Raw genomic sequence first — 13,007 nt, 5'->3', positions numbered from 1 at the left:
CTCCCCCGAAATGTTGGTGTGTGAGTCGGGGTTCTTCAGAGAAAATAGAACCAATAGAGTGCATGCGTGTGTGTGTTGTGTGCACGTGTGTGTGCGCGTGTGTATACATAGAGATTTTAAGGAGTTGGATCATGCAATTGTGGGGACTGGCAAGTCTGATAAAGGACATGGCAGCAGGCTGGACTTGCAGGAAAGAGTTGAGGTTGCAGCTCGAGTCTGAAGACAGCGTGGGGGCAGAATTCCTTCTCAGGGGACAGCAGACATTTCTTCATAAGTCCTTCATCTGATTGGATGAGGCCCACCCACAATTTGGAGGGTAATCTGCTTTACTCAAAGTATGAATTTAATATTAATCACCTCTAAAAAATACTCTCACAGCAGCATCTAGATTGGTTTGGACAAATATCTGGGAACCATGGCCTAGCCAAGTTGACACATTTAAAAAAAAATTTTTTTTTTTTTTTTTTTTTGAGACAGGGTCTTGCTCTATCACCCAGGCTGGAGTGCAGTGGCATGATCTCCGCTCACTGCAACCTCCGCCTCCTGGGGCTCAAGAAGTCCTCCCACACCAGCCTCTGGAGTAGCTGGGACTACAGGTGCACACCACCACACCCAGCTAATTTTTGTATTTTTTATAGAGATGGAGTTTCTCCATGTTGCTCAGGCCAGTCTCAAACTTCTGGCCTCAAGCAATCTGCACACCTTGGCCTTCCAAACTCTTGGAATTACAGGCATGAGCCACTGTGCCCTGCCAAGACATGAAATTTTTTTTTTTTTTTTTTTTTTTTTTTTTTGCGACGGAGTCTCGCTCTGTCGCCCAGGCTGGAGTGCAGTGGCTGGATCTCAGCTCACTGCAAGCTCCGCCTCCCGGGTTTACGCCATTCTCCTGCCTCAGCCTCCCGAGTAGCTGGGACTACAGGCGCCCGCCACCTCGCCCGGCTAGATTTTTGTATTTTTTAGTAGAGACGGGGTTTCACCATGTTAGCCAGGATGGTCTTGATCTCCTGACCTCGTGATCTGCCTGTCTCGGCCTCCCAAAGTGCTGGGATTACGGGCTTGAGCCACCGCGCCCGGCCAAGACATGAAATTAACCAGCACAATTGGTAATGACTAATGTTTGGCCAACTATATGCCCCTAAACAAGACTATGAATGTTGAGTAAATTGCACATAAGAGGCAGGGCAAATTTGGAATTCATTCTGGAAATGGCAGAGCTCTGGCAATGGCCATAGGGCCAGAGACTGCAGCCAGCAGCTATTGTGGAGACAGTGGCGGCTCCCTAGCCTAGCCAGGGCGGGCTGAGGTCCTGCTTACTTGATAAGCCTGGCTCTGCAGGCTTCTCTGAAGTGCATGAACTTCTTGCCATCCTGTCAGCGATTTCCCTCTGTCTCCACTCACCTTCGATGGCCTCTTCTTTAATCAAAGTGCCCTGGCTAGTACCAGGGATGTATAAAAAGTGATTTCAGGGAAATGAAGGGAATGTGGATTGGGAATCTGGCCTCATTAAACTTGAAGGTAATGAAAATCTCGGTAGTTTGATTTGGGGGTTAGAAATCCAGAAGCCCATATCAGATTGTAGAAAAGTTGAGTAACTTTTGCCTGCAGTTCCCTCAGGACCAATTTGTATTTCCCAAATTATAAGTGGTCTTTGGGCAGGATGGCTGGTCCTATCAGTTTAAACAAAGCAAATAGTCAGCTCACGTGTCACCCTGTATGATCTGTTCCACGTGGACTGAAACACAGGCCTTTTTCTGTCTGTATCACAAAACTCTCTGATCTCCAGCCACTGAATAAGTGAAACAACTGAAAATGAGAGCCAGGGCTGATTCCTGTGGATGCCAAACTTTGATGTCCATGGAATTGGCAGCTTCCCCCAGTCTCCCAGCTGAAAATAGATCAGTGATGAAGAGAGTGGAACTTCAGGAATTGTAAGGTGGATTTATGGAAGCATTTGGAAAACTTGATTTATCCCAAATCACCAACTCTAACTGATCTCCAAGCCTGCCCCTTCTTCCTGCCTGAAAGCCGACCAGCCCAGACGGAAGGGTTTTCACTGCAGGAGATCAGGTTCCCCACTGCCCATTGTCCCTTGACCTATGGTGAGAGTAAGATCTCAGCTGAGCCTGGGCACCAGTTGCTGAGAGACAAAGACTCACACACCAGAATCATTCCCAACTGGCTAATGTCTGTCAGCAAAAACCTCAAGAACATGTGTGGATGTGGATTCTTGGAGTATTTTATAAAGTAGAAAGAGTATAATTTTAAATGAGTCTGAATTTTTTATTAGGAGTATACCCAGTTAAAATTCTATTTAAAACACCATAGCTGGAGCAGCTGGAATAAACCTGTTTGCTCAGTTGGTGGACCAAAGCCTGGATTCACAGGAAGCGAATTCTAAATGCATTTGAGATACTAGGGATTTCTTGCTATAATGTAGAAAGAATCCATAGGCTTCAGGGGGCAGGTAAGCTGGAGTGGATTCATCACATGTGACTTGCCCTGGCTTGAAAAATACATAGATGTGTGGCACTTCTACAGTCTTTTTTTTTTTTTTTTAATTGAAGTGGAGTCTCGCTCTGTCGCCCAGGCTGGAGTGCAGTGGCACAGTCTTGGCTCACTGCAAGCTCCGCCTCCCGGGTTCACGCCATTCTCCTGCCTCAGCCTCCCGAGTAGCTGGGACCACAGGCGCCCGCCACCACACCTGGCTAATTTTTTGTATTTTTTAGTAGACATGGGGTTTCACCATGTTAGACGGGATGGTCTCGATCTCCTGACCTCATGATCCGCCCGTCTCGGCCTCCCAAAGTGCTGGGATTACAGGCGTGAGCCACTGTGCCTGGCTGCACGTCTACATTCTTGAAAATAATTTTGGTAGCCGTTCTCTGTGGACAGAGATGCTGGTGGGAGGGATGATAGCAGAAAGGGAGCCCCTGATTTCAGTGGGGCTGGGATGATCCTAGGGTGTCAGAGTCCAAGCAGTGTGATACTTTAGCCCAAAGTGAAGTTTGGGTGTTATTCTGTGGTCTGTGCCATACAGGTCTTGGCTGTGACTCATCAGTGGTGAGGATTTTAGGCCTGAGAATGGGGAGCCATCGTGGTCCCCTGGATGTGTAGATCTGAGCTACCACCATAGCCGGCACAATGGAGGCTCCTGGCCTCTGACCCATTCCCCAGGTCTGAATCTGCTCGAAGAACCTGCCTCCCCTGATGACCAGAAAGCCAAGCTTGGGAAAAGGACTCTGCCAAAATACCCAGTCATGGACCGTGAATCTTCCTGCCAGATTTCCCCTAATAGGCCCTTCAGCCATTTGGCTGGAAACTGCACTGAGGAGTGGGAAATATTCACATAATTTTGGATTATTGGTGGCTCTGCTGCATCTGTGAAGCTTCTGGAGATCCAGTAATTTGGGTAACGTCAGAACATCCCAGAAAAGACCACATCCTGCACTTTGCCCTGTTTGCGACCACCATCAGAGGGGGCTTGAGAGAGCGCAGTTACTACCCATGGTGTGCTGCTCCCACCTGAAAAGCTTTGTATAGGGCCTAGGGCAAGAGAAGCCCCTCCAGCTATTGGGGGGGGGAGGGTGGTGTGCAGCAGAAGCAGCCACCTGGCTGTACTGGCACAGCTGGTCTTGGGTGCATCGAGGTTCTCCAGCACGTGGAGGTGCTGTCTGACATCTCCAGCAAGCTTGGGTAGGGGAATTCGCCACTCAGAGTTTGGTAATCAAATGAGTGAAACACAGAAATGAAGAGTTTAGAGTTTATTTTGCTGGTGCCGTAGCTTGGCATGAATCCAGTATGAAGTCACTCTCTTTTTTCCCTACACCTTAATGCTCAGAACAGTGTGAAGTCCCTCTTCACAACCCGTTGTGCTGGTGTGGCTCTGGCCGAAGCCTGGCTGCCAAGTGCCCCTGGGATACTGCCCAACTCCTCAGCCTCTTGCTCCAGGCTTTCCTTCAGTGTTATGACCTGCCTGACAACCGTCACCTTATCTGTTTCAGGTAGTCAAAGCTAGCTTCTGGTTTTGTACCCACATTTTCTTTTTTTCTTTTTCTTTTCTTTTCTTTTTTTTTTTTTTTGAGATGGAGTCCCGCTCTGTTGCCCAGGCTGGAACGCAGTGACACAATCTTGGCTCACTGCAAGCTCTGCCTCCCAGGTTCACTCCATTCTCCTGTCTCAGCCTCCTGAGTAGCTGGGACTACAGGCGCTTGCCACCACGCTCGGCTGATTTTTTGTATTTTTAGTAGAGACAGGGTTTCACCGTGTTAGGCAGGTTGGTCTCGATCTCCTGACCTTGTGATCCGCCCGCCTCGGCCTCCCAAAGTGCTGGAATTACAGGCGTGAGCCACTGTGCCCAGCCGTGTACCCAGATTTTCTACCTGCTACATAAGTTGGTGTTAGAAGTGGGTTTCGGGCAACAGATAATTATGAAAATGGTATTGATTATCCAGACTGGCTGAGGCTAAATTTGGAGGCAGTCTAGTTAATCTTCGGGCCTGGGAATATGGTATAACCTACAGCCCACACTGGCAAAATAACTAAGAATATTACTGCTGGTGGTCATCTGGAATGAAGTGCCCACTAGGGACCAGGCTTCCGGATACACATTTGCTTCTTGTCATTGAACTGGAAGCTGGCAGTGGAGCTGATGTACTGGGATAGCACAGAGAAAGAAACAACAAAAAGTTCAATGAAAAGAACCAAAATCCCTCCTTTTTAGCCACCATGAGGCTTAGCAGAGAGCCAAAGGCAGTGTTTGATTCTGCAAGATTGCTCAATTACAGCCTTCCTAGTGTGAAAATCTAGGACTCTGGGCCAGCCTGGTGGCTCATGCCTGTAATCCCAGCACTTTAGGAGGCCAAGGCGGATCCTTAAGGTCAGGAGTTTGAGATTAGCCTGAACAACGTGGTGAAATCCCGTTTCTATTAAAAATACAAAAATTAGCTGAGTGCGATGATGGATACCTGTAATCCCAGCTATTCAGGAGGCTGAGGCAGGAGAATCGCTTGAACCCAGGAGGCAGAGGTTGCAGTGAGCTGAGATCGTGCCATTGCACTCCAGCCTGGGTGACAAAGCAAGACTCTGTCTCAAATTAACTAATTAATTAAAAATAGGAACATCTAGGGCTTTGATCTGGAAAGAATGAGACCCCCAGGAATGGTCACAGGGATCCATGGAAGATTTATAGAACCCAAACTATCCCTAACATGAAGTCTTCTGCACCTCCTCTGCCAGCTAAAGACAACCCCGCTTCTCCTGCTGCCCTTGTTCCAGCGCTGCTCTGCCTCTTACCTCACCACACCCTCCATTTTTACTTTGATCTACAATTTGAGAAAATCTTAGCATGCTCACAGAGTCAATTACAAAGTCACACCTTGAAGATGGAAGCTTTAACACAAAAATAATCACCAGACTATTCTGATTTATAGCACCAAAAATCTGGGGAATGTGTGCAGAAGTGATTTCTCGACAGCAGTTGTCTAAGGAGGGTGGAAACAGTTAAATTCTACTGCATTTAGTGCTATTGAATTCTGCATTTGATGTCCTACTCGGAGCAGCTGGGGATTATTTTATTATTTGCTCAACTTGCTGATTAAAATCAGAAATCAAAATTGTTCAAAGACAGATGAAATTGAGATGCCCTGAACAGTAACTCTAGACTTTTTTTTGGACGGAGTCTTACTCTGTCGCCCAGGCTGGAGTGCAGTGGCATGATCACGGCTCACTACAACCTCCACCTCCCAGGTTCAAGCGATTCTCCTGCCTCAGCCTCCCAAGTAGCTGGGACTACAGGTACATGCCACCATGCCCAGCTAATTTTTGCATTTTTTAGTAGAGACAGCGTTTCACCCTATTGGCCAGGCTGGTCTCGAACTCCTGACCTCGTGATTTGGCTGCCTCAGCTTCCCAAAGTGTTGGGATTACAGTCGTGAGCCACTGTGCCTGGCCAACTGTAGACTTGAAAAGACTGGAAAGGTGAAATGTACTAAATTCATGTGACATGCCCTCCCTCCCAGCCCCATAGCTTCCACCAGCACAATGGTTAGGAGAAAACCCCTTCAATACGTTATTTAGAAGCACTTTATTTACTGGAGCTCTGGCATCTTTGAAAACCATTTTAATTGCATATCTTTGTCAACCAGTGAAAGACGCTACAGCTAAAATGAATTCTCTAATTCAGATTGAGGATGAAGGGGAAGAGGCTAGAAGTTGCCCGTGACCACCACATGTTGGGTGGCAATGGCTGCCTTCATAGCCTGCAGAGCCACACACAGTGTCCATTCAAATAGTCTTCTCATGGAGTTCTCAGCACCTACACAGAATGTGTATCTATGCAGTTTTCATTTTCACAAAGAGCACTGCAATGACCAACCATGTATGTACATTTTTGCACACTCCTATGAGACAAAGCAAATGCAGGTATTTAAACATTTTTATTGTTGCCAAGCAGCCTTCCAGAAAAGATACCCCAATTGCAGTTCATCCCAGCAGCCCCGTATGAGAGTACCCACCACCTTTTAAAGAATTACAATAATTTTGATATAAAAGGAAGATAAATTCAGGGATATGCCTGCTGTTAAATTCAAAATTCTTATGCTTACAGAACAGGACAGGGGACACTTGTAAGGGAGAAAGGCAGCTCCAAATAGAAAGGGAGCTGACGGGAGAGCACCAAGAAGCTGGGCCTGGGTCAACCCTGCAGCAGTAAGTACTTCAGTCCTCTGCCCAGGGCTGTGCATTTTAAGTTTGGAAGAATAGATACCGAACTCTGAACAGGAGTTATTTTACTGGTGCGATTATAGGATTATTTGTTTTCTTCCTGATTTTTATTTGTGTTTCTTAAAAGTTCTATGTATTTTTAAGTCAACAAGCATTTGTTGAGAATCTATAATGTACTCAACAAGAGGCCAGGAGATACCAACATGAGATTTTCAAGAAAAGTAGTATTTTTTTTTTCTTTTCTTCCTTCTTTCTTCTTTTTTCTTTTTTTTCTCTCTCCCTTTCTTCTTTTTTTTTTCCTTTTTTTCTTCTTTCTTTCATCTTTTCTTTCGTTTTCTCTCTTCTTTCTTTTTCTTTCTCTCTCTCTCTGTCACTCTTTCTTTCTTTCTCACATGGAACTTGTCTGTGTAATAAGAATTATGGAATCCATTCCTAACAGATCTTTGCCACATCGTCAGTAGCCCCTGGGGTGGCTGTGATCCTGGCATCCATCAGGTGTCTTAGGTGCTCGGATGGTCTGGGAGTGGCATCCATCACTCCAGGTGTGCCTGCCAGAGAAAAGGTGCACATTCTTCAGTGTAGTCTGTCCTGCTGCCAGGGAGGCCAGGGGCTTGGGCAAGACAAAGAGAGGGTCCTTAGTCCTAGTTCAGAGGCCCTTAGGGCCTGGTCTTTAAGTCCTCCAGGCATCCAGGCTTGGTGCCTCCCCAGCTGTGCTGACCCGCCAGTGTGGGGCCTCCTGTGAGAGGCGGGGCTGCATCCTGGCCTAGCATGGAGATGGCAGCCTTTCTGGATAAATGTCTCCCGCAGTGTCAAGCAAGTCTCTGCAGACTCTGCCAAGTCTTGGCCATAGGGTGAGGGAAGAAGACCACAGAGGAGTATATGGTAGAGAAACCCAAAAGTGCATCCAGTGGTCCTGCGGTGAGGGAAGTGGTGGTAACCCCAGATGGGTACTGAGGGAAGGAAACCTCAGGTGAGGGCAGAGGAGACTTCTGGAGTTCACAGGAAGCACAGGACAGGGTGAGCTCATGGCCCAAAGGGGCAGTGTGTAGTGAGATCAATCTGCTGGGTGCCAGGGGTAGACTAAGAGCAGCAAATGGAAGTTACAGTGTGCTGGAGTCTGTGGGTGAGGCCACAGTGGCCAATATGCTAAACCTAAGTTACAGCAGAGAGAAAGTGTAGCTCAGGAGTAGGGTGTTTGACTACAGACCAAGAGGTCCCTGGCTCAAAGCCAGCTGTCCCCTGGCTCTTATGCTTTTATCCCCTGAGCCAGCTGTTGTTCTGAAAGCTTATGAGGAAGGCAATGGGCGCTGCCACCCAGCCCTCTGGTGCTGACTCAGTCCCTCTCCTGTGGCTCGAGGTGGATGTTTGTATTATTATATGACTTTAGGAACCCAAAATAATGTGAGTCTTGGAGGAAAGCATAGCTCTGCAACATGCCGCATCAAATAGGTGTGCCAAATATTCCTGCCTCGACCTCGGGTGGTAAGGGCCTGCTCAGATGTTGAGTGTGGACTATGTGCAGGGTGGAGCTGACAAACTGCATCCCACGATGGCAGAGCTCTGGTCTAGTACCAGGGCTAGTGGCTGCAGCCAGCATCCGGCAGGGCTGCAGTGACTCCTGGCCAGCACACTCTCTGCCGTGACTTTGCTGTGATTCTAAGTTCACACCTTCCCGTCAGTGCTGTGAGCTCCTGGTACTGTCAGCGATGGTTTCATCTGTTTCCATTAGACAAAGTCAGGTTCTAGTTTTGTGCCTGTGTCTGTGACTAGAACAGAAATTGGTACCAGGTGTGATCTGCAAGCAAGAGATCCTCGAGAAATGGGTGTGTGGGAGGACACTGGAGTTAATTGTCAGATCTAGTTGTACTGAAGTCAATAAAAATCCAGCTGGTTCTTCCTGGATGGGAATCCAGCAGACCAGGGCTCACAGCAGCAGAAGAGCTACATACACTGGTGCCTGTGATTGGCTGAAATGGAGCCCATTGAGGGCAAGAGACCCAGCTGCCATAAAACAGGAGAAGCTGCAGGTAGGGGCTGATTCTAATGCATGGAGAACTACTAGGCTAGAACAAAGGCCCAGCTTCTCCATGCAACGCATGGAAGGGCTCCTAGAGCTTCCAGCATTATGCTGAGAGAATCTTCTCTAAGGCTCCTGCGTGACATAGCAGAAAACCAGAGGCAAAATTGGATCCTGCAGTGGCTACCTTCAGTTAAATGCACAGCCTCCCTGGGCTCTCGTGTGAAGGCTGGGGCATTTTTCAGGGAAGAACAGCAATCGAAGAACTGTAGAGAGAATTTACGAGAAGATGTGGAGAATTCACAACAAAAATCCAAACAAACTCCAAACTCTGCCAAATCTCCATGACAGCAAAAGCAGCCTCCTCTCCCAGCTGATGAAGTGTCTCACAGAATGCCCAGCAGCCCTGGCCCCTGCCCACCAAATGCCAAAGCTGCCCACTCATTGTAGTAACAGAAAATATCTAGGGGCTTTCCCACCTATCGGGACCCCTGTGCCACAAGTCTGGAATCTACGTGGCTTTTGACTACAGCAAGGGACAGACACCATGTGTCCCTGTGGATGTGTCTTGTCAGGGAAGGTGCCCGGTTTGCCTGTGTTCTGATGTGCCTGGGGCTGTGGCTCAGCCACTGGAGGGAGGGATTCCTCCTCCCAGTTCAGAAGCCCCTTTAGGCCTGGGCTTTGGATCCCCAGACAGGCAGGCTTATGCCCACTCCCTGTCCCTCATATGTGCTGACCTGCTGAGTGACGCCTTCTGAGACAACTGGGCTGCTCACCAGGAGGGCAGCTTCCACCTCCCCTAGGGTCAGCCCTGCAGTTCAAGGCCTTGAATTTGGCCTTGGGGTAAAAGAAGAGGAAAAGGTAGAAAATAGAAAAAATGGGCCAGGTAGGGTGGCTCACGTCTGTAATCCCAGCACTTTGGAAGGCCGAGGTAGGCGGATCACCTGAGGTCAGGAGTTCGAGACCAGCCTGGCCAACATGGCAAAACCCCGTCTCTACTAAAAATACAAAAATTAGCCAGACGTGGTGGTGCATGCCTGTAATCTCAGCTACTTGGGAGGCGAAGGCAGGAGAATAGCTTGAGCCTAGGAGGCGGAGGTTGCAGTGAGCAGAGATCACACCATTGTACTCCATCCTGGGCTACAGAACAAGCTCCATGAAGAAGGAGAAGGAGAAGGAGGAAGAAGGAGGAGGAGGAGGAGGAGGAGGAGAAGAGGAAGAAGAGGAGGAGGAGGAGGCAGCAAAATCTAGCCATGGTCTAAAGGGTGAGGGTGAGTGTGGGGTGGAGGAGGGTTGATTTTAGAATAAATGTGCATGAGGAAGAGGCAAAGGAAGGACAGATGTAGTGGATGATCATTCCAGCAAGAAGCAATGTCAAAGCTCATGCACTCAGCTTGAGACAGAAGGAGGAGAATGGACCACACAGTACAGAGGAGGCTCTGGGACTCAAATGAGGGGTCAGTGGGAGAGGGACAGAGCCAATGGCCAGAGAGGGTTGGCTGGTGTGAGATAGGTCTGCCAGGACATGGGACCTGACCTGGAGTAAACAGAAACTATTGCAGGTTTCAGGAGGATCCCTTCCCTGGGCAGGCCACATCCTTAAGCAGTGTCCTTTGGGAACTCATCCGAAGTGGGTTTCTGGCTCAGAGGAAGAGCATTTGCTGCAGGTCAAGAGGTCCATGGTGCAAATTTGGTGCCTCTTAGTGCTAGACTTTCAACTGGAAGTCAGTTGGGTAATTTCTGGGGACAGGGCATCTCGTTGGGCCTGTCGAGGGCTCAGCAGATGGGGAGTGGGAGCAGAGGGGGCAGCAGGCCTGGTCATGTCTTGCTCAGGGTTGGGTTAATAGAGAGAGCCCAAGACCAGCCATGTGGAATTTGGTCACAACCCTTTTATTACTCAGATGTGTGTGCTCTGGCATGTTTCTTAATTATGACCTCTCTTCAAGCCTATAACATAGCGCACCAAGCTAAAGTGGCGGTTGCCAATCTGACTTTCCATTGGGATCATCTGAGGAGCTTGTTAAAAACAGCACCTTGGCCCCACTCCCAAGCATTCTGATTCAGGAGGTCTGAGTGGAGCCTATGAGCCTTTATTTTCATGCAAGCAAATGTGCTCTCATGACCACATATGCCCAGTGCTGCAGTGGACAAGCCAGCAGGGGAAGCAGCTTTAGGTCAATCCAGAGGCCCTCCATGGAGCAGCCATGGCTTTTGCGCTGACATCCTCAGCTACAGACTGCAAGATTTTCATCAGATAATAATGAGATAAGCCTTAGAGGACTGACCAAAAGGTTCCAATCGGGGTGCCCTCTGCCTATTCTTATTTTTACTTGCTGATTTTGGAATCTGATTCTGGCTTCCTTTCCCTTGCTGGAGTCCATGATCTGTATCTGTCTGCATGGAGGAGAGAGAAGAGGCTGATGGGGTCCGGTCAGTCCTTGGGAAGTCCCAGCTGACTTCCTCCATCATCTCGCTCCCTGCCCATAGTCTCACAGAGCCTTCCAGAATCTTTCTCGCCCCCAGTTCGTGGTCTGGGTGGGCCAGGGTATGAGTCTGCAGCAGCCCCAGGTGGGAAATCGAGAACCTGGGGACAAACAGCCAAAGTCCAGGGTGCAGCACAATGAGCCCAGAAATATATGCTCATTTGATTTCTCATGCCCATTGGAGGTGGGCGTGATGTTGCCACTGGTTCAGGTTCTCCTGTGCCACAGCCCAAGCTGGGTGCTGTTGGGAGGATACAGCAGGACTTGGAGACATGGCCCAGCCCTCTCTTGGGGATCACATGGATCCTAATGGGGAGATTCTGAACAACTCTGGAAAGTGGGACAGTGGTACTCAGAGGGCTGCAGGAGGCAGGGGTCTGTGCCTTACACACTTTAAAGTCCATAAAATCACATGAGGACTCTTGAGTCTGCCCTTCAGATATGCTGTGGGTCAGAGATTAGGGAGGCTGTGTCATTTTCCCCCAGGGTGGATTGGGAGGAGCATGTGATCCAGGAAAAACAGGTAGGGGGCACCTGGATTTGAACCAGGGACCTCTTGATCTGCAGTCAAATGCTCTACCCCTGAGCTATACCCCCAGGCCTGGGAAGATGGTGTAATTAACACCCTTTTCATGTGTCGACACACCAAGAACAAGCCTAAGCTCTGCAGGTTGGGATGTCCAGGCCAGTTCTGTTTCTCTGAACTCTGGCCGCCCTCCTGTCACTAACACTTCTTTTCCCATCACTTCTGTGTGGACCTGGTTAAGGATACCCTGGTGGCCTTGTTGACCTTTATAACTGGAGAGACCCTTCAAGTCATCCAGATAATTCTCTTAGACAGTAGCAGTTGTTGAGCATCATGTGAGGCGTGCTAGGCTGGGGACAGAACTCTAATCAGGTGATGCCACCTTCCCATGCACTGAAAGGAGGCCCAGTGCCTGCGTCTGGGGCTTGTATTTGACATACAATACTGTTCATGATAATTTTTTTTTTTTGAGACGGAGTCTTACTCTGCCGCCCAGGCTGGAGTGCAGTGGCCGGATCTCAGCTCACTGCAAGCTCCGCCTCCCCGGTTTAGGCCATTCTCCTGTCTCAGCCTCCCGAGTAGCTGGGACTACAGGCGCCCGCCTCGTCGCCCGGCTAGTTTTTTGTATTTTTTAGTAGAGACGGGGTTTCACCATATTAGCCAGGATGGTCTCGATCTCCTGACCTCGTGATCCACCCATCTCGGCCTCCCAAAGTGCTGGGATTACAGACTTGAGCCACCGCGCCCGGCCTGTTCATGATAATTTGCCAAGCGATAAGCAAATTGCTTTTGTGAAAGAAAGTTCCTTAAATAATAATACTCAGTATTAAAAGATGTGGCACATATACACCATGGAATACTATGTGGCCATAAAAAAGAATGATAATAGACCAATAGTAAATGGTAACCCCTGGGAGCAGGTGAAGAGACTAGGGAGTGGGTGGCGGAATCTTCTTTTTTCCGATTTACACACGTGATAACTCAAATGTCCATGTTTCCAGCCTTCCAGGTACTGAGCCGTCTGGGTGGTTAAAAATAAAAGAGAGAAATTGGTAAAACATTCCCCAGGAAGTCTTCTCTGCCTCCTGCAGCTGGCATTGTCCTAATTCCTCCCGCTCCTTTAGGTCCTCCCAGGTTTTCTCTCATCCAGTTCCTCTGTGCCGTTCCTTCCACGCAGCACTGATGTTCAGCACCTCCCCTCTGATGCTGTCACTCTTTTTTAACACAGCAGTTGTCCACTGTCCACCAGATTGGGACATCA

General features: G+C 48.8%; 1 non-coding gene across 1 annotated transcript; it reads right to left on the bottom strand.

Annotated features, from left to right (window-relative positions):
- Positions 1 to 11,745: 11,745 nt before the first annotated feature.
- On the bottom strand, positions 11,746 to 11,817 carry TRNAC-GCA. Its single transcript has one exon. It is a non-coding gene; the product is annotated as a tRNA-Cys (tRNA).
- Between the last annotated feature and the right edge of the window lie 1,190 nt (positions 11,818 to 13,007).

This window comes from Piliocolobus tephrosceles, chromosome 8, assembly GCF_002776525.5.
Source record: "Piliocolobus tephrosceles isolate RC106 chromosome 8, ASM277652v3, whole genome shotgun sequence".
Classification (NCBI taxonomy): domain Eukaryota; kingdom Metazoa; phylum Chordata; class Mammalia; order Primates; family Cercopithecidae; genus Piliocolobus; species Piliocolobus tephrosceles.
Note: the sequence above shows the minus strand (reverse complement) of the source record. Positions and strands in the feature narration are given on the sequence as shown.